This window comes from Bos javanicus, chromosome 5 (genome assembly GCF_032452875.1).
Source record: "Bos javanicus breed banteng chromosome 5, ARS-OSU_banteng_1.0, whole genome shotgun sequence".
NCBI lineage: Eukaryota > Metazoa > Chordata > Mammalia > Artiodactyla > Bovidae > Bos > Bos javanicus.
Genome location: NC_083872.1, coordinates 39,479,653 through 39,505,699, shown reverse-complemented (window position 1 = coordinate 39,505,699; position 26,047 = coordinate 39,479,653). Strand labels below are relative to the sequence as shown.

General features: G+C 36.9%; 1 long non-coding RNA gene and 1 pseudogene across 1 annotated transcript; one reads left to right on the top strand and one right to left on the bottom strand.

The window, feature by feature from the left end:
- Positions 1-6,637: 6,637 nt before the first annotated feature.
- On the bottom strand, positions 6,638-7,794 carry LOC133248831 (heterogeneous nuclear ribonucleoprotein A1-like; annotated as a pseudogene).
- A 4,744-nt stretch (positions 7,795-12,538) lies between these two features.
- On the top strand, positions 12,539-19,509 carry LOC133248830 (uncharacterized). The gene is made up of 5 exons (XR_009736779.1): positions 12,539-12,610; positions 12,850-12,961; positions 16,970-17,027; positions 17,199-17,279; positions 19,038-19,509. It is a non-coding gene; the product is annotated as an uncharacterized LOC133248830 (long non-coding RNA).
- The last annotated feature ends 6,538 nt before the right edge of the window (positions 19,510-26,047 follow it).

Below are 26,047 nucleotides of genomic sequence, written 5' to 3'. Positions count from 1 at the left end.
CTTTCTGCCGTTAAAGTGGTATCATCTGCATATCTGAGGCTGTTGATATTTCCCCCAGCTTTCTTGATTCCACCTTGTGATTGATCCAGCTTTGCATTTCAAAGGATGTACTCTTCATAGAATTTAAATAAGCAGAGTTAAAACATATAGAATTGATGTACTCCTTTCCCAATTTTGAAAAGATTCTGATGCTGGGAGGGATTGGGGGCAGGAGGAGAAGGGAATGACAGAGGATGAGATGGCTGGATGGCATCACCAACTCGTTGAACATGAGTTTGAGTGAACTCCGGGAGTTGGTGATGGACAGGGAGGCCTGGCGTGCTGCAATTCATGGGGTCACAAAGAGTCAGACTCGACTGAGCAACTGAGCTGAACTGAACTGAACAGAACTTTCCCAATTTTGAATCAGTCTGTTTTTCCATGTCCGGCTCTATGTTTCTTGTTGCTTCATACAGGTTTCTCAGGAGACAAATAAGGTGGTCTGGTATTCCCATCTCTAAGAATTTTCCACAGTTTGTTGTGATCCATAGTTAAAGACTTTAGCATAGTCAATGAAGCAGATGTTTTTCTTGAATTCCCTTGCTTTTTCTATGATCCAACCAGATGTTGGCAATTTGATCTCTGGTTCCTCTGCCTTTTCTAAATCCAGCTTGAACATCTGGAAGTTCTCAGTTTATATATTGTTGAAGGCTAGCTTGAAGGATTTTGAGCATAATCTTTCAGTATGTGAAATGAGTGCAATTGCATGGTAATTTGAAAATTCTTTGACATTGCCTTTCTTTGGAATTGCAATGAAAACAGACCTTTTCCAGTCCTGTGGCCACTGCTGAGTTTTCCAAATTTGCTGGCATATTGAGTGCAGCACTTTCACAGCATCATCTTTTAGGATTTGAAATAGCTCAGCTAGAATTCCTTCACCTCCACTTGCTTTGTTCTTAGTAATAGGTCCATGGATGTCTTTAATAGCATCCCTATGCTTTTCTGTATTGTTTAGCTTTAATAAATGCAATCTCATGAACTATAACCCATATTGTTAGAAGCCATGTATCTTAAAACTTAATAAGGAATTTTTAAAGAAATTCAGCGAGACCACCTTCATTCTTAATTCTAAGGCCTTGGCATTATATAATTATGTTCTAGTTGTCTCATACATATTCATTTTGTTTTCTTTTTTTAAATTGTGAGCAACTCATGTAGAACCTCTCCATCTTTAATTTGTCATGTTTCTTTTAACCTCCTAATTGAAAATCAGAATAGTTGACTTCTAGCCTTAGTTCTACGTGTAACTAGCTGTGTGACCCCACCATCAGTTGCTTAGTCACTGTGGAACTTTGCTTCCCTCCTCAAAAATTAGAGACATTGAAAATGATCTTCTCTGAGTCCCTGTCATGCTTAAGATTTAACAATCTTACAATCTATAGTTCCTTTCAGTTCTAAAATTTGATATTGACTCTCCTCCTGAATTCCTATAACACATATTTTGTAGTTTTCCTACAGCATTAAGCACGGTTTCTCTCCAGTGATGACTACATAGTACTTGGGAGGACACAGTAAACATTTTCTGTTTTAAGGTGAATAAGTTCCAGAATGCTAATTAAAATTGTTGAAAGACTCAAATCTAGTGTTAGTTTTGTGTATTCATAAAGGTTGCATGAATTCGAGCTACAAGAGTAGAAGCTGTTTATTGGATTATTCGCTTAGGGCAAGTCAGTGGTGGAATACATATTTTGTCTTAATTTTTCAGCATATTGATATTAATATACATATTGCCCGTCTCTTTCCCCCATGCCTTTGAGCAATCATAGATCAAATGGCATATAATCTATGAATGAATCTCTGCCTCTCTCCAACATGATGCTTTTGAAGCCAGTGCAAGGTAGACCTGTTTCTGTGTGACTTTTAAGTTCCATTTCAAAAGCCCTGCTTGAAAATCCAGTTACTATGGTGATATATACCACTGCAAATAATCTCCTTCTCAACAACTGAAGTTATACTCTATTCAGTAAAAGTGGTATCTATGGCTTAATGGTTCAGCAAAAGGCTGACAGATCTACGGCCTTATTTCCAACTGAGAGGTTTTAATAAGCAGTTTGAGCTCCTTGAATCTGAGGAGACTGAACAGGCTGTCTAAAATTAGCAGGGTCAGTCAATCTAAAAGGATGCTTCCTTGACAGATCAAATACTGTATAAGTTGGCATATACTGAATCGGCATGCCAATATTTGACTCTTTTTTTAGAGGCAATGGAAAGAGCAAACCAACTACCCCTGGGTCTTTCAAAAGAAAACTGTTTTTCTGGGAGTGGACACCTGTCCTGCATGTGATATTCCTGCCAGGAGCCCCAGCTCAGCCCAAACTTGCCCAGTGGGTCACCCATTAGCTTCCCGGATTTGGAGCTGCAGTTTTAGCTCTCAGTCTTTCAAAAGATATGGAGAGTGCAGGAAGGGTAAGTTTTCCATCACTGCAGAGAAGTGATCTTCTTGGCATTCTGAGTGGCATCTCTGAGTGCATTTTCCTTAAATACATATTATTTTACACAAGTATTAGATTCAGTAACAGCAAATGTTATGGGTTATGTAGAACGGTGGTGGATTTGTTGCATTAACACCTTAAATGTCCTATTTATATGACAAACTGCATGCTCAGTTCGGAAGAGCTGTCTTGAAATGGAATTTAAAAAAGAAATGCTATGGTAGGTAACTTTGTAAACTATTACCCTATGAATACCTCAAAGGACAGAAAGTGCTTTCTTCATCTTCATACACATCTAGAAATCAGCACATGTCTGACTAGCATAATGACAGGCACGTGACACTTGATAGTGTTTTGGGATGAATAAGATAAGCAGCTAAGACATGAATAAATTTAATCTGAAAGTCTTCTGATATGGGAAACATTTTCAGATATGTTCCATATGTTTATCACAGTTTAGCTGTTTTTAACAGAGATATATTTCTAAAGATTAGATAGAACTACTGGTCAAATCATCCTGTAAAGGTACCAGCAAGTAAGGAAAGCAAAGAAGCTACGTGTTCATAAAATGAACTAATAAAACTTAACAATCATAATCACGGTCTGCAAATTAACAGGGTCACAGTCTGTAAATAGGAAAATCTAATGACATAAGCATTAACATCTTAAATTAATATCTGCTCTGAGATAACTGCACAGCTTGTGGCAAAACGCAGGCTGCTGGCAACCCTCTAGTGTGCATTACTGGTGACAAGGCCTGAGTCAGCAAGTATTTTTATCATTAGATGATACTTCTACCTTGAAGACTATGGGTTTAATTGTGATTTCTATTTAGAATTACTAATCAAGATTCTATGAACCAAAAAAATCTCTTAATAATACGGCGCTATCTTTTCACTTTGAGGAAAGATTTAGTTTTTCTCTTTGTGTGTGGCATAGGGTATGTGTGTGACTGTGTGTGTGTTTCCAAGATTCACTACACAGTCTCAGTCAGCCAGTAATCCATGTTTATTTGAAACCCTTCCTAGATGGCTAAATTGTAAATAACTCCAGATCACAATGCTGGACACTCATTACCTAAGCTCAGTGGCCATTTTCCCAGCTCACTAGAGATAATCAGTTTCTTTGAATACAACTTTTTAAAAATCTTTCTGAACATGAAATTCATGAATTGCATGGTTTTCCATCAAATCACTTTGCAAAATTTATTTAAAATAGATTTCCAAAGCATTCAATTGATCGGTGTCTCTCCATTCTTAGCTTCCCAAGGAGCCCACAATCCTAATTTTCTTTCATTTGTTTTTTCTCTTCTGACTCTTGCTGTAGTCCATTTCCCTCCAGTTTTATAAATATAAATGCTGTTTAATGTACTGTCCTAGAGCTCAGCAATTCCATTTTTTCCTCTGTCATCTCAACAATTATCCACCTCTTCAACTATAATGCTATCAGGTGTCACTCCCTAAATCTACATTCTAATCCTGAATTCTCTAATTCCAGACCTGCCATCTAGCAATGTTTGTTAAAATAACATATCTGAACAATATGCATGTGCTTCCCCTTACCTCCCCTCTCCCCACAATTATCTTCTCTTGACATCTCTGCATTATAAACACCTTTTCCAGGTACTATGCTGCTGCTGCTGCTAAGTTACTTCAGTCGTGTCCGACTCTGTGCGACCCCATAGACGGCAGCCCACCAGAAAGAACACTGGAGTGAGTTGCCATTTCCTTCTCCAGTGCATGAAAGTGAAAAGTAAAAGTGAAGTCGCTCAGTCGTGTCTGACTCTTCGCGACCCCATGGACTGAAGCTTACCAGGCTCCTCCATCCATGGGATTTTCCAGGCAAGAGTACTGGAGTGGGGTGCCATTGCCTTCTCCAGGTACTATAGCTAGCCCCAAATCTCAAATCACTGTTAATTCTTTCCTCTTCCTTGATCCCCATATCAAATTAATTCCATCCTATAGTTTATGTCTGCATGGGTGCTAAGTCACTTCAGTCATGCCTGCCAGGCTCCTCTGTCCATTGGGTTTCTTCGGGCAAAAATACTAGACTGAGTTGCTGTGTTCTCCTCCAGGGAATCTTCCTGACCCAGAGATCGAACCTGTGTCTCTATGTCTTCTGCATTGGCAGGTGGGTTCTTTACCACTAGCGCCACCTGGGAAGCCCAGTTTATGTCTACATTATCCTATTTCTTTCTCCCTGATCACTCCTAACCCAGCTTTCTTTGTTCAAGTTCTCATTACCTCTCCTGTGTACTATTACTCGAGTCACCTAAACCACCAGATTCCTTGCTCCCGGTAGCTAAGGGAATGAAACTTGTGTATCATCCATTATCATGTGTAATCAATAAAATATTTAATAACCCCAAAATGGGTGTATTAAATATTTTATTTCATATTTAAATAAATATTAAATATTTATAGTGACTGAGGTACATAATATATAACATTATATAAGCAGTTGAATTTTTAAGTCATTCTAAAAATGCTTAGAATGACTCAAGAGTTTAAAGTGACTCAAGTACATAGTATATAACATTATATAAACAGTTGACTTCTACCTGCTTTGTGTGTGTATGTATGTGTACATCTCCATTTATATTATTTGACCATTTAAAGTTTCTGTGTCACTTGCTCTAATAACCAAAAGTCTCATGCACAGCTGGTGGGGATGTAAAAATTGCACACTCACACTGGAAAACTGTTTGGCAGCCTCTTATGAACTTAGATGTGTATCTACCATATATCTCAACCCTTCCATTCCTGTATATTTATCCAAGAGAAATTATTTAAGCCATTTTGATAATCACGCTAATGCATTAGATTAACTAGTTTTTTTTTAGGGAGGTATTAAATATTTTATTGACTACACATGATAATGGATGATACACAATTCTCATTCCCATCTATAACTTTATCTGGTACCATAATTCAGTTTATATATAATGCAGAGCATGTGCCAACATTCATTAATAACCAAAAATAAATAAATAAAACTCCATGCCTTTGCATCTGTGACACTTTTAACAGTGAACTCCAGGTCACAATACAGTAACTGTCAGTTCAACTACACCAAAGTTCTGAAGACAACAGCTTCTCCACCAAAGCAGGTTGTAGATAAATTTCAAATAGAACCTGGCATCACCCTGAAGGAATTCCAACTTCACACTTTTGGGGTAGTTTACCAAAATGGCTTCAGAGTAGACTAACTTTACACAGCAGGTTAAAAAAAAAAAAAAGATACATTTATTCAGCATCATGATCAGACTATTACATTTAGCAATCAACAACATGGGTGCAAAAAAAAAAAAAACTACTTTGAAACACTTTGTTAGAATGCTTTGCACTTTTCACAGAACAGAAACTAAAATAACCTATTAATCAAGATTGCCAGGAGAAATATCAATAACCTCAGATATGCAGATGAACTAAAGAGCCTCTTGATGAAAGTGAAAGAGGAGAGTGAAAAAGTTGGCTTAAAACACAACATTCAGAAAACTAAGATCATAGCGCCTGGTCCCATCACTTCATGGCAAATAGATGGGGAAACAATGGAAACAGTGTCAGAGTTTATTTTGGGGGGCTCCAAAATCACTGCAGATGGTGATTGCAGCCATGAAATTAAAAGATGCTTACTCCTTGGAAGGAAAGTTATGACCAACCTGGACAACATATTAAAAATCAGAGACATTAGTTTGCCAACAAAGGTCCGTCTAGTCAAGGCCATGGTTTTTCCTGTGGTCATGTATGGATGTGAGAGTTGGACTATAAAGAAAGCTGAGCACTGAAGAATTGATGCTTTTGAACTGCGGTATTAGAGAAGACTCTTGAGAGTCCCTTGGATTGCAAGGAGATCCAACCAGTCCATCATAAAGGAGATCAATCCTGGGTGTTCATTGGAAGGGCTGATGTTGAAGCTGAAACTCAAATACTTTGGCCACCTCATGCGAAGAGTTGACTCATTGGAAAAGACTCTGATGCTGGGAGGGATTGGGGGCAGGAGGAGAAGGGGATGACAGAAGTTGAGATGGTTGGATGGCATCACCGACTCAATAGACATGAGTTTGAGTGATCTCCGGGAGTTGGTGATGGACAGTGAGGCCTGGCGTGCTGAGGTTCGTGGGGTCGCAGAGTCAGACATGACTGAGCGACTGAACTGAACTGAACTGAACTGAACTCATACAGTTAGTCACAAGTACAGTAGTTCTGGAGTTTTTGCCCATAAACATGAGTGTTGTCTAAAATATGTCTTCTTTATAGCAGTTAGACCCTGCCACCACTGTGCTTGGCTGAGTACACAAATCTGTTCTAACGTGTAACTTGCCTGTCACTTCTCTGGCTCTCCTCTTCTGCTAAGTTTTGTTTCCTGGCAGTAATTAAAACCTTCTCCCACTGTGATAGCTACTACTGCTGCTGCTGGAACCACCATAGCCACCTTGGTTTCATGGTTTGGCAAAGTATTGGCCTCCACTACCATAGGGGTCAGAACTTCTGCCTCCAAAGTTTCATCCTTTCATGGAACCAAAATTTGAAGATTGATTGTTGTAACTGCCAAAATCATTGTCCAAAAATGCTTCCATTATTACCAAATCCATTATAGCCATCCCCACTGCCACCGTATCCACCCCTCCACAGTTTCCACCAAAGCCACTTCAATCACTGAAGCTTCCTCCATGACCAAAGTTGTCATTCCCACCAAAACCATCTCCACGACCACCACCAAAGTTTCCAGGACCACTTCCACCTCTTTGGCTGGACGAAGCACTAGCCATCTCTTGCTTACATAGGGCTTTCCTAACTTCACATTTGTGGCCCTTCACAGTGTGATATTTATGAATGACAATCTTGTCTAAAGAGTCATGGTCATCAAAGGTTACAAAAGCAAAGCTTGCTTTTTGCCACTGCCTCGGTCAGTCACGATTTCGATCACTTCAATTTTCCCATACTGTTCAAAATAATCTCTCAAGTGAAGTTCTTCAGTATCTTCTTTAATGCCACCAACAAAAATCTTTTTCACAGTTAATGTGGGTACCAGGTCTTAGAGAATCTTCTTCTGAGACAGCTCTCTTGGGTTCCACAACTCTTTCATCCACCTTACGTGGCCTTACATTTTGGTCGTGTCCACCTCCTCCATAGTGGCATATTTGACAAACTGGAAGCCTCTGGAATGCTTGGTGTTTGGATGCCTCATTACCACAAGTCTGTGAGCACTCCCCATTACTCAAAATGGCTCCTCAGGCTCTCGTCAGTTGTGTCGAAGCTCGTCCCTCCAAGAAGAGCTTCTGCAGCTGTTTGGGTTCTTTGGGAGACTCTGACTTAGACATGATGGCAGCAGAGCCGGGGAGACTTCAACAATGCTGACTCAGCTGCATTTATGGGCATAAAGGAGTAACCTAACGAATGTATCTCTAAGAGAAAAAAAGTGTTAGTCGCTTAGTCATGTCCAGTTTTCCAGGCAAGAATACTGGAATAGGTTGCCATTCCCTTCCCCAAGGGGACTTTTCAACCCAGGGATCAAACCCTGGCCTCCCGCATTGCAGGCAGATTCTTTACCATCTGAGCCACCAGGGAAGCAAGTTTTTAAATCAGTATTTTTCAACACATAATGATAATGCACGGTGCACTTTTGTAATGTTTCACAGCATCCAATATCGAGCACTTTAAAGTGCTTGGAAGAAGCAGAACTTCTCAGAGAATAAAATGTTTGAGGAAAACATCCTCTCTAATTCCATTAAAGAAACAAGCAGGAATATGGTGCTAACTTCATTATTTCTCCCCCAAAGGAATTGAACCTGACTTCAGTTTTATTGGCAGACTTGATATGTGTGAGTTTACTCACCAGCTCATTGATGTGAGCAATTATATTTAGAGTAGACAAAAGTAATGAATACAGGGAAGAGGTGACAGTTGGGAAGTAGCAAACAGGACATTTTAGTCATTAAACCTGTAGAGACTGTGTCAAGCTCTTTTCCCTGAATACCTCCAAGGACTTTACAACTGTTATCTATTAAATCTACCCTACCCTGATGCAAGAAGAATAATGGCATCACCACCTCGGTTTTGGATTTAGAAAAATAAATACCTCTAACAGAAAAAAAAAAAAAAAAGAACACTCCTCTTTACTGAATGAGCTAAGGACAGGGAAGAGCACAGAGCCTTGTTCCCAGGCAGTGGCCTCTAAACCTCAGACAGTGTCAGCTAGGTAACTTCAAATACACCAGTCACAGGGAAGAAAGGAGAGAGATTTAGCTAACATTCACCCAAATTTTGATATTCTCAATTATCATATATAACACATTATCTTCTTTTATATCCCACAATATGTGACACATGGTACGTACTCCATGTTTTGTTTTGCTTTTTTGCATTTTTAACATTTTCATTGAGGCATACATGACATACTATAAAATTCACCCATTTAAAATATGCAGAATGATTTTTAGTAAATTTATATGCGTGCATGCTCAGTCACTTCAGTCATGCCCTACTCATTGTGACCCCATGAACTGTAGCCTGCCAAACTCGTCTGTCCATGGAATTCTCCAGGCAAGAATACTGGAGTGAGTTGCCATGCCCTTCTCCAGGGGATTTTCCCAACCCAGGGATCAAACTTTGCCTTCTGTAAGGAGGCAAATTCGTTAACTCTGAGCCACCAGGGAAGCCCAGATTTGTATAGTGACACACTACGACCACATTCCAGATTTAGAAACTTTCTACCATTCCCCGAATTCTATTCTGTCCCTTGTCAATTCCCTTTCCCTCCCCTAGTCCCAAGCAAACACTGATCTTTGCATTTTATAGACATTTTGTACAAATTGAAAAGTACACTATATAATATTTTGTGTCTGAATTCCTTCACTTTGTATGTTCTTTAGGTTCATTCATGATTTTGCATGGAATGGTCTTTTTTTTCATTTTTATTGTTGGATAGTATTTGATCGTATGAATATGCCACATTGTGTCTATGTCTTCACCAGTTGGTTAACCCTGGACTGTTTTCATTTTTTGTCTGTTACGAATGAAGTTCCTATGAACATTTGCATCGCAATTCTCATGAACATATATTATTTTTCTCCAGGATATATACCAAGAAATGAAATTACTAGGTCAAATGACAATCATAAGTTTAGCATTTTGCTAATCATAAGTGTACCTTTTTGCATTACCACAAGCAATGTATGAAGGTTCCAGTTTCTGCTCATTTTCTCCAACATTTAGTATTTTCAATGATTTTTTACTATAGTTAATTTAGTGGGTATATGTTTAGCTGTATATTATTGTGTGTGCTTTATGGACATATAATTAAGATACAATAAACTGTGTATGTTTAAAGTATATAATTTGTTAAGTTTTGACATATGTATACAACCATAAAATAATCATCACAATCAAGATAACAACAATATCCATCCCCAACAAAAGTTTAATTTTACCCCCGGGTAATTCCTCTCTCACACATTGCCATCCCTACTCTGTACCCAGGAAATAACTGACTTGTTTTCTGTGAGTTAGTTTCATTTTCTAGAATTTTATATTTAAAAATTAATGTACATTTTCACCTGGCTAATATCACCCAGCATAATTATTTTGATATTTATTTATGCTATTGGGTCTATCATAACTCAGTCTTCTTTATTGCTGAATAGTATTCCATTGTGGGGACTGTAGTTTACAAATTTACCAATTGAAAAGCATTTAGGGTTATTTTTACCCAATTTTTGGCTATTATAAATAAAGTTTCTATGAATATTAAGTCTAAAACTTTGTTCATGTGTTTACATTTCTCAACAGTGAACATCAATACCTAGGTGTTGAATGGCTGGAGCATAGCTGAGCGTGTATTTAACTCTTTAAGAAATTGCTACATTGTTTTCCAAAGTGTTCTCACCCAAGATGCTAGAATATTAGTTACTGCATTTTCACCAACACTTGATATAATCAATCTTTTTAAATTTAAGGCATTCCAGTAAGTGTGTAGTGATATATATCACTGTGGTTTTATTCACATTTCTTAGTGACTACTGACGCTGGGCTTCCCTGTGGCTCTGTGGTAAAGAATCAGTCTGTCAATGCAACAGACATGGGTTCAATCCTTGGATCAGATGATCCCCTGGAGAAGGAAATGGCAACACACTCCAGTATTCTTGCCTGGGAAATCCCATGGCCAGAAAAGCCTGGTGGGTTACAGTCCATTGGGTTGCAAGAGTCAGACATGACTTAGTGACTAAACAAACAAATAACAATGATGTTGAACATCTTTTCATGTCCCTTTATGAGAAATATTTGCAAACTAATATCAAGATCCTTAAGTTAGTCCCATTGGCCAAAGTCCTTTTTGCCATGAAAAGTAACATATTCACAGGTTCTAGGGACAAGGACATGTGCATATTTGGTTGAGGGGGGAACTGTTATTCTAACACATTTGGTATCCCATAAATTTTGGTATATTTTTGGTCTTGGTGATGGTTTAGTCACTAAGTCATGTCTGACTCTTGCAACTTCATGGACTGTAACCCACCAAGCTCCTCGGTCAATGGGATTTCCCAGGCAAGAATTCTGAAATGGGTTACCAGTTCCTTCTCCAATGTTATATTTTAATTTTCATTCTATTCTAAATACTTTCTCATTTCCTTTTTGAAATATTCTTAGACCCACAGGTTTTATTTAAAAGTGTGCAATAATGTTTCAAATATTTATAAGTTGTTTTGCACAATATCTGCTATTGATTTCTATTTATTATTATTTATTTATTATTTAATTATTTATTATTGTTATTACCTGCTATTAGATAACATTCTTTGTATGATCTAATATTCTTAAATTTTTTGAGACTTGTTTTATGACCCAGAATTTCATCTGTCTTTGTAAATGTTCTAAGGGTGCTTGAAAAGAATGCTTGTTCTGTTGTTGTTCCTGGATTCAGTGTCTTATAAATTAGGTCAAGTTGGTTGATAGTATTTGATATTCTTAATGATTTGCTGTGTATTCATTTGATCAGCTATTGATATTAAGTTTTGAAATCTCCAACTGTAAATGTAAACTTGTCTATTTCTCCTTACAATTTTTACACCAAGTATTTTGAAGCCCTATTATTAGATGCATAATATTTAAGATCTGGTTCTTGTATAATCTTCAAGATACTTTTTATCTCTTGTAATATATTTGTCTTAAAATCTATTTTATCTGATAGTAATATAACCAGCCTGGGTTTCTTTGCTTCATGTTAGAATGTCATGTCTTTTATTCATTTTTTAAATTTTAACCCATTTATGTCTTTATACTAAAGTCTATTTTTATAAGCAGCATATCATTAGATATTCTGTTTCATTCAACATTACATTCACTTTTTTTTACTGGAATATTTAGACTATTTACAATCAATTTTATTACTGATATTGCTATGTTTAGGTTGGTGATCTTGATGTTTGTCTTTTATTTGTCCCACCTTTGTTCCCTTTTCCCCTTTATTTGCCTTTCTTTGGATCAAGTAATTTTTATAATTCCATTTTATCTCTTTTGTTGGTTTATTAGCTAAAATTCTTATGTTAACATTAATGATTGCATCAAGATTTATAATACATTTTTACTTTATTAAAATCTACTACTACTACTAAGTCACTTCAGTTGTGTCCGACTCTGTGCGACCCCATAGACGGCAGCCCACCAGGCTCCCCGTCCCTGGGATTCTCCAAGCAAGAACACTGGAGTGGGTTGCCATTTCCTTCTCCAATGCATGAAAGTGAAAAGTGAAAGTGAAGTCGTTTAGTCATATCCTACTCTTAGCGACCCCATGGACTGCAGCCTACCAGGCTCCTCCGTCCATGGGATTTTCCAGGCTGTCATGTGACATTAACTTTACATTTTGGTATAAGAACAATAAAGCAATATACTCATGGTTTCCCTCCCTGTTTTTTGTGCTATTGTCATATGTTTTACTTTTATATATTCTATAAATATTATAGTAACTATATTATTGCTATTTTTGGTTTTAAAACTATATATTATTTCCTAAAGTGTTTCTTCATATAGATCCATCTTTCTGACTAATTACATTTTTCTTGTGCTTAAAGGACTTCCATCAACATTTCTTGAAGAGAACGTCTGTCATTAAATTCTTTCAGCTTCTGTATGTCTAAAAAGGTCTTTATTCTACCTTCATTGTTTAAAGATTTATTGAGGTGTAATTTACATAATATAAAGTTCACCATTTATAAATATAAAATTCAATGTATTTGTAATTCAGTAAATTTGTAAAATTGTGCAAGCATTCTAAAGTGGTTTTGAATGTTTACATCATCAAAAAATTCTGTCATCCATTTTCACAGTTAGTCTCTCTTGTTTCAGCCTCAGGCAACCTCTAATTTGCTTTCTTCCTATAGATTCGTGCCTTCTAAGCATTTCAGATGAATGGGATTCTGCAACATAGTCTTTTGCATCTGCCTTGCCTTATACAACATAATGTTTCTGTGGTTCGTCCATATTGTAGTAAATGTAAGTAGTTTATACCTTTTTATTGCTAAATATTATTTCATTATATAGATATACCATATTTCATTCTTCCTTACACTAGTTGATGACCATTTGGGTTGTTTCTGGTGATGACAAATAATTTTTCTATGAACATTTGTGTACATGTCTTTGTGTTGACATATATTATTTCTCTTAGGAATGGTTACCTTCATTTTTGAAACAGATTTTTACTGGGTGAAAAATTCTAAATTGACAGAGCTTCTTTTCTTCCATTATTTTAATAATGTTGCATCACTATCTTCTAACCTACATTCTTTCACATGAAAAATCTGCTGCCATCTTTGACTTTGTTTCTTTCTATATAAAGTGGTCTTTTTTCCCTCTGGTTCCTTTATAGGTTTTCTATTTGTCACTGGTGTTAAGCAATTTGATTTTGAAGTGTCAGTGTAGTTTTTTGTGTTTCATGTCTGATAAATGTCCTCAATCTGTTTATACTTTTAATCAAATTTGGGGCCATTATTTCTTCAAACTTTTTTTTTTCTGTCGACATCTCTCATTCTCTTATCTCCATCAGTTCTGCTTCTCAGTAGTCCTAACGTCCACTATTTTTATTCCTTCTCATTTTCAAACACAGCCTTCCACTGACTGACCTCTCATCACAGACATTTATACCTACCAGATGGTGGTTGGTTCCTTTTCTTCTTCACATTCACACTCACTACACTGTGCACCACATGAACATTGAGTGCTGTAAGCATTTCAGCTGTTCAAAAATTGTACTAAAATTTATGACAAGTTAGCTTCGTTAACTATTGTTAACTATGCTGGTTATCATGAGAGACTGAGCCTTAGTTAACCCCAATAGCTTCTCCAAATGATAATAAGTGACACATTTTAAGAAAGAAACACCTTAAAAGAGTACTAAACACAGAACAACTAGTAAATCTGGGCAGAGAGGTGTGTAGGGCTGTCTTAAGGAAAGCGTCACGGAACAGGTGACATTTGAGTTGCGTCATGAAGGAAGAATTAGAGTTTGTCAGACAAGTAAGAAGGGAACTAACAGTTTAGGTGAAGAAAACACTGTATTCAAGACTCAAAAAATTAAAGTACTGAGTATCTTTTTTGTACAGTGAAAAATTTTTAAATTCTGTAACATGCAGAAAGTTTATAAGAACAAGTTGTTGAAGGACTATTCAAAAGATACCAGTCTTATTAAATCCCTTTTAGAAAGTTTGTTCAGTAATTGGTGTGCTAAAAATATAAAACAAACCAAAAAAAATGAAAACCATTGGCTTTGCTTTTTGCATCTGGAATTTTTCTAATTGTCCATCACAGATAATTAATTGTTCCAGGGCCAGGAAACCCCAGAAATTCCCTAGCTCTTTCTCCAGAATGCCTTTGCTATAGACAACTTTTCCTGGATGGATAACTCAACCTCCATACTGATATCCCTCCAGAACTTGACTTCAGCATATGCCCTCTGATTCCATTGACCATCATCTCTGGAAAGAACTTTATACTCTCCTCTTCCACCCCTGTCACACACACACACACACACACACTGCTTTGGGTTACCTAGCAGTTACTTGCTAGTTCTCCATTTCCCCTAGCTTTCCTCATCAGACACTGGGATCAGGCAATTAGCAAAACAAAATCAAAGAAATGCTTTCAAGCAAAGAAAAAAAAATGTGTTAAAGTCTTCAAGAATATCAATATTGACATTTTCTTCCTATATTTAATAAATAAAAAATCAATAATTAAAATGTTAGAGTTCAAAGAAATCAGGTAATGAAACTTTAACAAATTTTCTCAAGTGAAAGGCCTATGAATGGCAAGTTTTAACAAAGTAATTAAGGGTATAAGAATACAATCACAATAAAAATAGTAAAATAAATAGATATTTCTCAGAATTAAATATTTGTCTAAAATTCATTTTCTCTACTATCATGAATTTCATTAACCAAAATAACAAGAGAATCCAAGAAAAGAGACAGAGAAGAAAGAGTGTAGTGTAAGATAACAAACATGAGTATTCATTATTGGGCTGTAATGCAAAGTAATATTAAAATGTAAATCCCCGTAGCATGAATTTAGAGAGATTTGCATGATATCAGTAAGTCATTTATTATTAGTTTTTCTGCACTTATAGATAACTGTAGCCAAGAAAATCTCCATTTTCCCAGCTGCAAATTTTCTGACTATGGTGTAATATAAAGCTATTGAATTAAAGAATGTGTCCGCTTTAACTACTAGTTTTGAATATAACATGAGTAATCAGCAAGAAATAGTATTCTTAGACCCCTCGTTGTAATCAGCATGTCATTGTTACAATATTATGGTGTCCAAATAAAGTAGAGTCTCTTCATTCTTGATTTTTGAATAAGTGTTTAAGGCATACATAAATTATAATAATTTCCAAACACATGAAGGACAGCTTTGTAAGATTGCATCTTTCTCCTAAAAATGATAAGAAATTCACTAATGAGTCCATTAGACAGAGTCCATTAAAGGTGACAGGACAAAGATCTCTTGGAGACCTAATCAAGCAGAGACAATATGCAGGATTAATTCAGTGTCCATTCAGCTTTCTGCACTCAGACAGAAAATGAGATTTGAGTGACCACTTTATTTAGCAAGTCAAAGACTGCTGAAAATTTTATGAAACGATGCAACTCACATGCAAAACAGAGCAGAGTTTCATTAAGAGTGATATAGTGAAAAAAATGTGAATAATTCTCATTGGATATCAGTTAATAAAAGGTATGAAATATAAATTAGCTTCAGGCTTAATCTGCATAAAGTTGACTTTGTGTTTGTGATAGTAGTGTTATCACTATACATTTATTAAATGAGATCTCATTTATTGTTCTGTCTCCTTTTATACTCAATATTTTGAAATCACAATGATTTCTATTAGTTAGGCTTCATTTAAAACTATCATTGATTGTTTAAACATCCAACCTTAAAATTTATTTATAATTGCCATTTTTGGTGCTTAGAGATTTTGCTTCATTCAAGAACAAATTTTTAAATTAAGAAAATGTCTTTTATACACAAACATACAGAGCAAGTTTATTGATACTTCAACAACTCAGAAGATTGAATTCTAAACTTTAAAGGGGTTAGTGGAAATATGCCCCTCTGAAAAAACATAAAGCTGTATGACTTAAAACCCACTGGAAATAATAATGCACATATATAAGTTTTATAATAAATATAAAATTTTAACTGCATATATTACATATTATTATAAAAGAACCCAAATTTTAAATATATATGGAGACAAAGCTTAACCTTATTCTACTGTATTCTGCTTACTTTAATGTAATTATGACAATAACTACATAATTATGTAATTATGACATAACTCAGTATTCACAGTTATAAATATAAAATATTCACTAAATATTTTACATTTTTAATATCTTAATGTATAAATTCAACAGATATTTGTGGTATGTTTAAGAATGTTTTGACAAAATAACTGTCCTTTTGTAACCATTTCTAAGTTATTAATACATTAACCAAAATAGCACTATTGAAAAGAAAAACTAAGAATTGCTGGCAAATTCAGTTTATACTAATCTCTATTACTTAAAAAAATGAAATCCTTAGTGCTCGGCTCATTTTAGGGGTATTTTAGGTTCTTTGATCATGGGCAACCCATGCTTGTAATAAATCATCATGTCCCAGGAGATAAGCCCAAGATCCATAAGCCAGAAAATTCAAATGAGAACACTTTCACAACAGTACCCCGATCATGAAGACTCTGGCCCCTTTGACCTATTTAACCATCACAAAGTTGGCATCAGGCTAGATATCACCAGGCATCAAGCTGATGAATGCCCCACAGTACAGATATGTTCAACTGTTTCCTGTGATATCATTTTACTGGTTCTTCTGAGCTCTATAATATTTTCTGTAGTGAATTCAAGCTGAATATGTTTGGCAAGAATATTTTCTCAGAGATGCTGTGTATTTCATACTACATCACATCAGGAGGCCCATTATATTTATTTTTCCCCCTAGTGCTGCAAGTTTGATCACTGGGTTAAGATGGTGACACATGGATCTCTCTATTATCAAGGTAAGTTTTTCCCTTTGTGGTTAGAAAGCCATCAATAGAGTAATACTTTGGCCTTGTAAGAAGCCTTTTGCCTAATGATTTAGCATTGAGTGATAATGCTTGCTTGAGTCAAATATTATGTTAGAGATTAAGAATTATTTTTTATATTGCATCATTCCTTCTGCATTTTAGTGTGCATTCTTCTATGAAGTAACTTGAGAGAACTTCAACATAAGCTATTTCCTTACCCTGAATTATAGTCCTGGGAGAAAGGTAGGATAAATACTTAACTCTCTCTTTCTAATTGCAAACTTCCAAAGTAAGGAGTTCATTTAATAGTACTTGTCAATGGTGGTGAATGAGAGTTCCATGTCTGTTTTATAGTTGCTGTTAAATATCAATATTAATTCATGATTTTTATATATTCAGTGACTTTCAATTAATTGCTTTATGTATAATGATCAAATTTGGTAAGTTAGAATCCTTTCAAACTGGTTCCCATAAACTTTTGATATATTTTTTTGATGACTTGTTTACTTTCTGGCACAAAATATCCCAAACCTGGAGCAGCTATTTTTCCAAGAATATTTTTCTATGAAAAGAAATCACAGTTTGGATACCAAGAGATTCTTTGCTCCTGGTTAAACGGGAGGGAAAGGGGTAGGGCACAACTTTTGACAGAATGACATAACCCAGAGGACACAACATAAACTGATTAGAATCAGATGGATCCAAGATGGCAGACAAGTCAACTTCGACTAAACCTTGATCCTTGATCAACAAGTGAAATGACACCCCCAGAGGCACCATGACAGTTCCAAGACACTGTCAAAAGACCAAAAAGTGGATGGTGGCCAAATTCCTGGGAATCTCCATCTATTCCCCAAAATAGTTGGAATAATCCTCCCACTCAGCCCATGAAGTTAACCAGCCCATAAAAGCTAACCACACCACACTTTGAGGCCACCGCCCTTGTCCTCTGCAATGGCCCACAGTCTGTCTGTGAAGTGTGCTTCTCTCTGAATCTGAATAAATCCACTTCTCACCGATCAATTTTATCACTGAATTCTTTCTGTGATGAGATATCAAAAATCTGAGCTTCATTAGGTCCTGAAACCAGGTACCACGGGTTCTGGCTGGGTTTGAGTTCCAGCCACATGGGTTCAAGTCCTAAGCAGGATTTCAGCCAGGTTCAAGTCCTGGTTATGTGAGTTTGAGTCCCCAACCACATGGGTTCAAGTCCCAGAACATGGGTTCAAGTCCCAATCTGAAGTAAATGGTTTCACTGGGTTATCAGTGGTTTTAGGCTTTCTCAGTGGACAAAGCTAGAAAAAAAAACAAATATTCTAACATCATGAGTTCATACAGATATTTTCCATCCAAATGTAACATTTTACATTTTTTCCTTCATTTTTTTTGATTCTGTACTTATACATCTTTTCTCTTACACTTAAAATTTGTTTCCTACTAACTTTAATATTCATTCTTGCTCTATCCTACAACATTAACAAAAATAAATTCAAAATAACTGTACCAATATTAATACTGAGTAAAATTATTGACTGAAGTTTAATATTTTTCACAGTTGTTTTTGTCCTTAGAATATATACCAATAACTGTATGCAGAGTTCTAAAGCCATTAGAAATCCTTTTCTTTGTGTGTGGTTGTTTCCAATTTGGCATGGAGTTCACTCACATTCACTTGGAGAGCTTCCTTCAGTTGCAGCTCTGCAGTGTTTCATTAAAGGCACACACCACGTTTGACTCAACCCCCATGAATGTACCTTTGTGTTGTTTCCAATTGTTTGTTATAACAAACAGTTTGCCTTTAATTCAAATATCACCACATGCCTATGATACTATTACCTCTATTTTAATATGAAACTGAGGTTCAGGGAAATGGAGTACTTTCCCCAAGTTTGTATAGCTGTATGAAACCAAAATCTTGCTGTTTATTTTCGAGTAGAGTGCCTCTCAGGCATCCGCAGCACCACAACCATAAACTGTTTTCTGTGCTTCATTGTTTTCCAGGCATCTTTGTGAAAATGAACAAAAGAAAGAAAAAAAAAAAACACAAGTCTTCATAGGCACATTTGGATCCAAATGGATATGCAAAGAGGAACTGAGCGGGAAGGGAACTGTCTAACACCAAAGGCCAGAGCAAGCTCAACACCACCTCTACCCAGCCACCTCCTAAGATAATTCACTATACACTCTCATGTTTTCTCAACGAAAATGCCATATCTAATTTCCATATATAAGTGGAGTGGAATGCACAAATCCTTTGTGATAGCAGAAACTGATTATATCTGCTTTGGTATTAGTATTCAGAATTACATTGAAATAATACAGTTTTATTAAAATTTCCACCTATTCAGCAGTATGAGATTCACTAATAAAATATCTGATTTGAGTCTAATATATGAAGAAACAATATGTAATTAAGAATTTGTTTTTGAAGTTCTGATGAATTTCCTGACCATGGATGTTTTCACATGACAGAAATCAGCCACAACTTTGAAATGACCACTAAGCTATCACTGTTTCAAAAATAACAACAAATGCCACCCCCCTCCATATACAGAAGTAGCTTGCTTTCCTGTAGGGGTGTATGTCAGAAGTTCAAGGGAAGTATTCTGCAGACACTTTTCCACTGAAGTTTTGGGGTAGAAATAGGGGAGGTAGTGAGCTGATTGTTCCTGTGTATAAAAAAAAAAAGAAAGAAAGAAATCCTCTTAGTTTAAATTTATGTTTAATTTTCATCAAGCTTAGGTTGTCCTGGAAGATGAGTGTATTACAAAGTTTCACCTCTGGGATTCATGATGGCAATCCATCTCTTTCCCACATCTAAAGCTAAAATTGGCAGTATTCTCCTTATTCTATGAACTACTTTTAAATGACATGCAGGAGAAGAAAGACACTGTACTTAAATATATAAAAATAAATTTTCTTGGCTTACTGGTGGTAGCAAACAAATATCTATGAGTAATACCCCTATATCACCAGCTAGCAGGGCACTTAATAAAACCCAAACAACTGTCACACACAGGTTATAAGGTCATTTCTCACATATAAGATAAACTAGAAATCTATCCAAAGGATAGAATCACGGAGAATGTTATGAAGTTTGCTGGAAAATAAAAAATGAGTTTCACATGTTATTTCATTTCCCAAGGGCACTTTGATAAGCATACACACATATTGTCAATGCAGGCTGGGCCCCAGTGCATGTTGGGGACACAGAAACAAGCAAGTTCAAAATCGTAAATGTCATTTAGTAACAAATTAAATATTTGCCACAGGTGACAGGAAAACAAATAAGTAAAATAAAGCTGTATTTTTTTTTTAGGCTGCCAACAATATGGAGAAAGACATAAATGTAAAATATGAAGACACTGTCCTTCAGAAAGGTAATGATAAGGCTTATATTTACATTTCCATTGAAAATAGTCACAGAGGCTTGCTTCTCTCAGTGTGTGTTGAATGAAAGATTTAATGAATGAACGAATGAAAATATGTGTATTGGGAAAGTAAGTTTGTGTGGTTGTGGGGGAGAAAAGGGCATGGATATGGATTCAGGATGGTTTAAGAAACAACAATCAGATTCTCCAAACAAAGTCTAAAACAAAAGAAAGCATTAGTTTTTAACATTTTCCAATAGTGCACACACCTGTACAACAAAAATTCTAGCCTCATGGTACTTAAACTTCAAATGTACCTGTGGTATTCACCCAAAATAGACATTCTGATTCAAGTCCAGGAATTCACATTTAAAAGCAATCCATATGATTCTGAGAGAAAGTGGCCCAGAGACAGTATTTTGAGAAATGCTACTCTGTAGCAAGTGGCAGGCCTGAGGAGAGGTTTGGGTTTCCCCTCTCTTCTCTGTGGATTTTCTTTGATAGCAGATTTTATTTTCTGTATTACACCCCACTGTCCAACACTATACAGCCTTCTTCTTGGGAAATGCTATTTCTTAAGCTCAGAGGTCATATTTGGAATGTATTTTATTTAGAATCATTCCCCAAACTGAAAGTGTTAATTGCTCCTCTGTGTCTGACTCTGTGATCCCATGGACTGTAGCCCAAGGCCAGGGTCCTCTGTCCATGGAATTCTCCAGGCAAGAATAACTGGAGTGGGTTGCCACTTCCTTCTCCAGGGGATCTTCCCAATCCAGAGATTGAACTTGGGTTTCCTACATTACAGGCAGATTCTTTTACCCTCTGAGCCACCAGGGAAGCCCCAATGGCCAATATTTAAGTAGAAAAAATTAGTGAATCAAGAGTTTTGATTCTGTGGTAATTAAATGGAATTCACAGTGCAGGGAAGGCAGAGAGAATAAAGAGTTAGAAACATGCAATAAAGCTAGAGAAAGACCCTGTTAAAGAGAATCAAAAGTTTAACATGTACTTTTTTTCTTTATATTAAAAATGAATTAAAAGTAGTTTAAATACATGTAAGGATTGCCTGATAAAATACAGGATGTTCAATTAATTTCAAATTTCAGATACATAATGAATACTTTTCTAGAATAAATACAATCCTGTACTTTTATTTGTTAAATATGGTATCTAATACTTACCGTGTAAAACTACTGTTAAAAACTACTCTGGGGGCCATATGTGGAGAGCACAGGTAATGTATCTTTGAATGGATCCCTGATATAACTGAGATATGACTTTCACTTGAAGGAAACTTTACAAGGTATTTCCCATACCCAGAAAGCAGCCATTTATATCAAACATCTGAGAAATTTCCCCAAAGACTATTTTCCTCAATCAATATAATTCTCTACCAGCAAGATCCTCTTAATACTCCACAAACCTTTTTAATGAAAGAATGTAGAGGGCAGCTCAGTGCATATTCATTTTCAAGTGTATATAATAATCTAATAACAATGCTGTATACATTAGGCTTTCTGTTCTTTCCCATGGAAAACACGTTTTTGCCTCCCTGCTTTAAACAATAAGTTCTCAGCATATTATGTGTGTCCCTGATTTTCTCATTCTATTTACTTCTTTACAATAATAAAAAATTTTTTTTTAATTCAGCACTATCGACACGTGGGACCAGATAATTCTTTGTTGTTGGAGACTGTCCTGTATATTGTAGGACTGGCATGCATGCTTAGTTGCTTCAGTCGCGTCCAACTCTTTATGACGCCATGGACTGTGGCCTGCCAGGCCCCTCTCTCATGGGCAAGAATACTGGATTGGGTTACCATGCACTCTTCCAAGGAATATTCCTGACCCAGGGATCAAATTTGCATTTACTGCATCGCAGGCAGATTCTTTACCACTGAGTCACTGGGGAAGCCTTTGTTATAGGACATTTAGCAGCATCTCTGGCTTCTATACTAAGCAGCAGAAGTACTGCCTAAGTGACAACCAAAAATGTCTCTCAGTTCAGTTCGGTTCAGTCGCTCAGTCGTGTCTGACTCTTGGCGACCCCATGATTTGCAGCACGCCAGGCCTCCCTTACAGTCCAAGGGACTCTCAAGAGTCTTCTCCAACACCACAGTTCAAAAGCATCAATTCTTCGGCACTCAGCTTTCTTCACAGTCCAACTCTCACATCCATACATGACCACTGGAAAAACCATAGCCTTGACTAGACAGACCTTTGTTGGCAAAGTAATGTCTCTGCTTTTGAATATGCTATCTAGACTGGTTATAACTTTCCTTCCAAGGAGTAAGCATCTTTTAATTTCATGGCTGCAGTCACCATCTGTAGTGATTTTGGAGCCCCCAAAAATAAAGTCTGACACTGTTTCCACTGTTTCCCCATCTATTTCCCATGAAGTGATGGAACCAGATGCCATGACCTTCATTTTCTGAATGTTGAGCTTTAAGCCAACTTTTTCACTCTCCACTTTCACTTTCATCAAGAGGCTTTTGAGTTCCTCTTCACTTTCTGCCATAAGGGTGGTGTAATCTGCATATCTGAGGTTGTTGATATTTCTCCCAGCAATCTTGATTCCAGCTTGTATTTCTTCCAGTCCAGCATTTCTCATGATGTACTCTGCATATAAGTTAAATAAACAGGGTGACAATATACAGCCTTGACGTACTCCTTTTCCTATTTGGAAAGTGTCTGTTGTTCCATGTCCAGTTCTAACTGTTGCTTCCTGACCTGCATAAACGTTTCTCAAGAGGCAGGTCAGGTGGTCTGGTATTCCCATCTCTTTCAGAATATCCCACAATTTATTGTGATCCACACAGTCAAAGGCTTTGGCATAGTCAATAAAGCAGAAATAGATGTTTTTCTGGAACTCTCTTGCTTTTTCCATGATCCAGCGGATGTTGGCAATTTGATCTCTGGTTCCTCTGCCTTTTCTAAAACCAGCTTGAACATCAGGAAATTCACGGTTCACATATTGCTGAAGCCTGGCTTGGAGAATTTTGAGCATTACTTTGCTAGCATGTGAGAAGAGTGCAATTGTGTAGTAGTTTGAGCATTCTTTGGCATTGCCTTTCTTTGGGATTGGAATGAAAACTGACCTTTTCCAGTCCTGTGGCCACTGCTGAGTTTTCCAAATTTGCTGGCCCTAGATATTACCAAATGTCTCCTGGAGGGCAAAATCACCCCCAATTGAGAATCACTGCTCTGCATGGATAGGTTACAATTCATTGCAACTTCTCTCCCTTCCCTACCTCCTTCCTTTCTTTCTTCCTCTCTTTCCAAGGTGGGAAAAGATAGTGATTTACCTTCTTCTTATGAGAAAATGAGGGCTTTCCTTGTGGCTAAGCTGGTAAAGAATCCACCTGCCATGCAGAGACCTGGGTTCACTCCCTGGGTTGGGAAGATTCCCTGTAGAAGGGAAGGGCTACCCATTCCAGTATTCTGGCTTGGAGAATTCCATGGAGTGTATAGTCTATGGGGTCACAATGAGTTGGACATTACTGAGCGACTTTAATTTTCACTTTATGGGAAAATGAAAACTAATTTCCTTTTTCTTAAAATTTTTTTGTTCATTTTTGGCCACAACACGCAGCATGTGGGATCTTACTTACCTGACCAGGAATGGAACCCATGTCTCCTGCATAGGAAATGCAGTATCTTAACCACTGAACTGCCAGGGAACATCTGAAAGCTAAATTCTTTGTAGGATTTTAATTTTAAAGTGTATGAACAGTTGGGTCTTCCTTGCTGTTCTAGTGGTTAAGAATCTGCCTTCCAGTGCAGAGAACATGGGTTTGATCCCTGGCCAAGGAACTGTGATCCCAAACACCTCTGAGCAATTAAATCCTCACAACTACTGAGCCCACTCACCACAACTAGAGAGAAACCAGTGTGCCCAAGGAAGAGACTGAACACTGCAAGGAAAGATTCCATATGCTGCAAAGAAAAATCCTGCCTGCACAACTGAGACCCAGTGTAGAGAAAAATAAATAAATTAAAAATATGAACCATCAATTACACCCAAAAATGGGTTAGGAAAAAAATCAGTAAATAACATTGGAATGCACTGATAATTTAAGGGAAAAAATAGATCACTAAATAAATCACATATCAGATAAAAATTTTAACTAAAAAATTATAAACTGCTTGAACATAGTTTTGGGTATTTATCAGTTGTTCCTCAGTCATTCAGTCATGTCCAGTTCTTCCCCACCCTGGAACATGACAGGCCTCTCTGTCTCTCACCATCTCCCGGAGTTCACCCAAGTTCATGTCCAGAGAATGGTGATGCCATCCAACCATCCAAGCATCTCATCCTCTGCCGCCTTCTTTTCCTTTTGCCCTCAATCTTTCCCAGCATCAGGGTCTTTTCCAGTGAATCGGCTCTTCATATCAGGTGGCCAAAGTATTGGAGCTTCAGCTTCAGCATCAGTCCTTCCAGTGAATATTCAGTATTGATTTGCTTTAGGATTGACTGGTTTGATCTTCTTGTGGTCCAAGGGACTCTAAAGAGTTTTCTCCAGCACCACAGTTTGAAAGCATCAATTATTCAGTGCTCAGCCTTCTTTATGGTCCAACTCTCACATCTGTACATGACTACTGGAAAGACCATAGCTTGGGCTATACAGATCTTTGTTGACAAAGTGATGTCTTTACTTTTTAATACACTGCCTGAGTTTGTCATAGCCTTCCTTTCAAGAAGCAATGGTCTTCTAATTTCATGGCTACAGTCACCATCTGCAGTGATATTGGAGCCCATGAAGGGAATGTCTGTCACTTCTTGCACTTTCTCCCTTCTATTTACCATGAAGTGATGTAACTGGATGCCCTGATCTTAGTTTTTTGAATGTTGAATTTTAAGCCAGCTTTTTCACTCTCCTCCTTAACCCCAATCAAGAGGTTCTTTAGTTTCTCTTCACTTTCTGCCATTAGAGTGGTATCATCTGCATATCTGAGGTTGTTGATATTTCTCCCGGCAATCTTGATTTCAGCTTGTAACTCATCCAGCCCAGCATTTTGCATGATGTGCTGTGCATATAAGTTAAATAAACAGGGTGATAATATATAGCTTTGTTGTACTCCGTTCTCAAGTTTGAACCAGTCAGTTGTTCCATGTAAGGCTCTAAGTGTTGCTTCTTAACCTGCATACAGGCTTCTCATGAAACAGATGAAGTGGTCTGGTATTCCCATCTCTAAGAATTTTCTACAATTTGTTGTGATCCACATAGTCAAAGGCTTTCCTGTAGTCAATGAAACAGAGGTAGATGTTTTTCTGGAATTCCTTTGCTTTCTCTATGATCCAGCAGATGTTGGCAATTTGATCTCTGGATCTTCTGCCTTTTCTAAATCCAGCTTGTACATCTGGAAGTTCTCAGTTCATGTTCTGCTGAAGCTTAGCTTGAAAGATTTTGAGCATAATCTTATTAGCATGGGAAGCAAGCACAATTGTCCAGTAATTTGAACATTTTTTAGCACTGCCCTGCTTTGGAATTGGAAAGAAAACTGATTTTTCTAGTCTTGTGGCCACTGCAGGTTTTCCAATTTTGCTGACATATTGAGTACAGCACTTTAACACCATCATCTTTTAGTATTTTTAAAAGCTCAGCTGGAATTCCATCACTTCCACTAGGTTTATTGGTT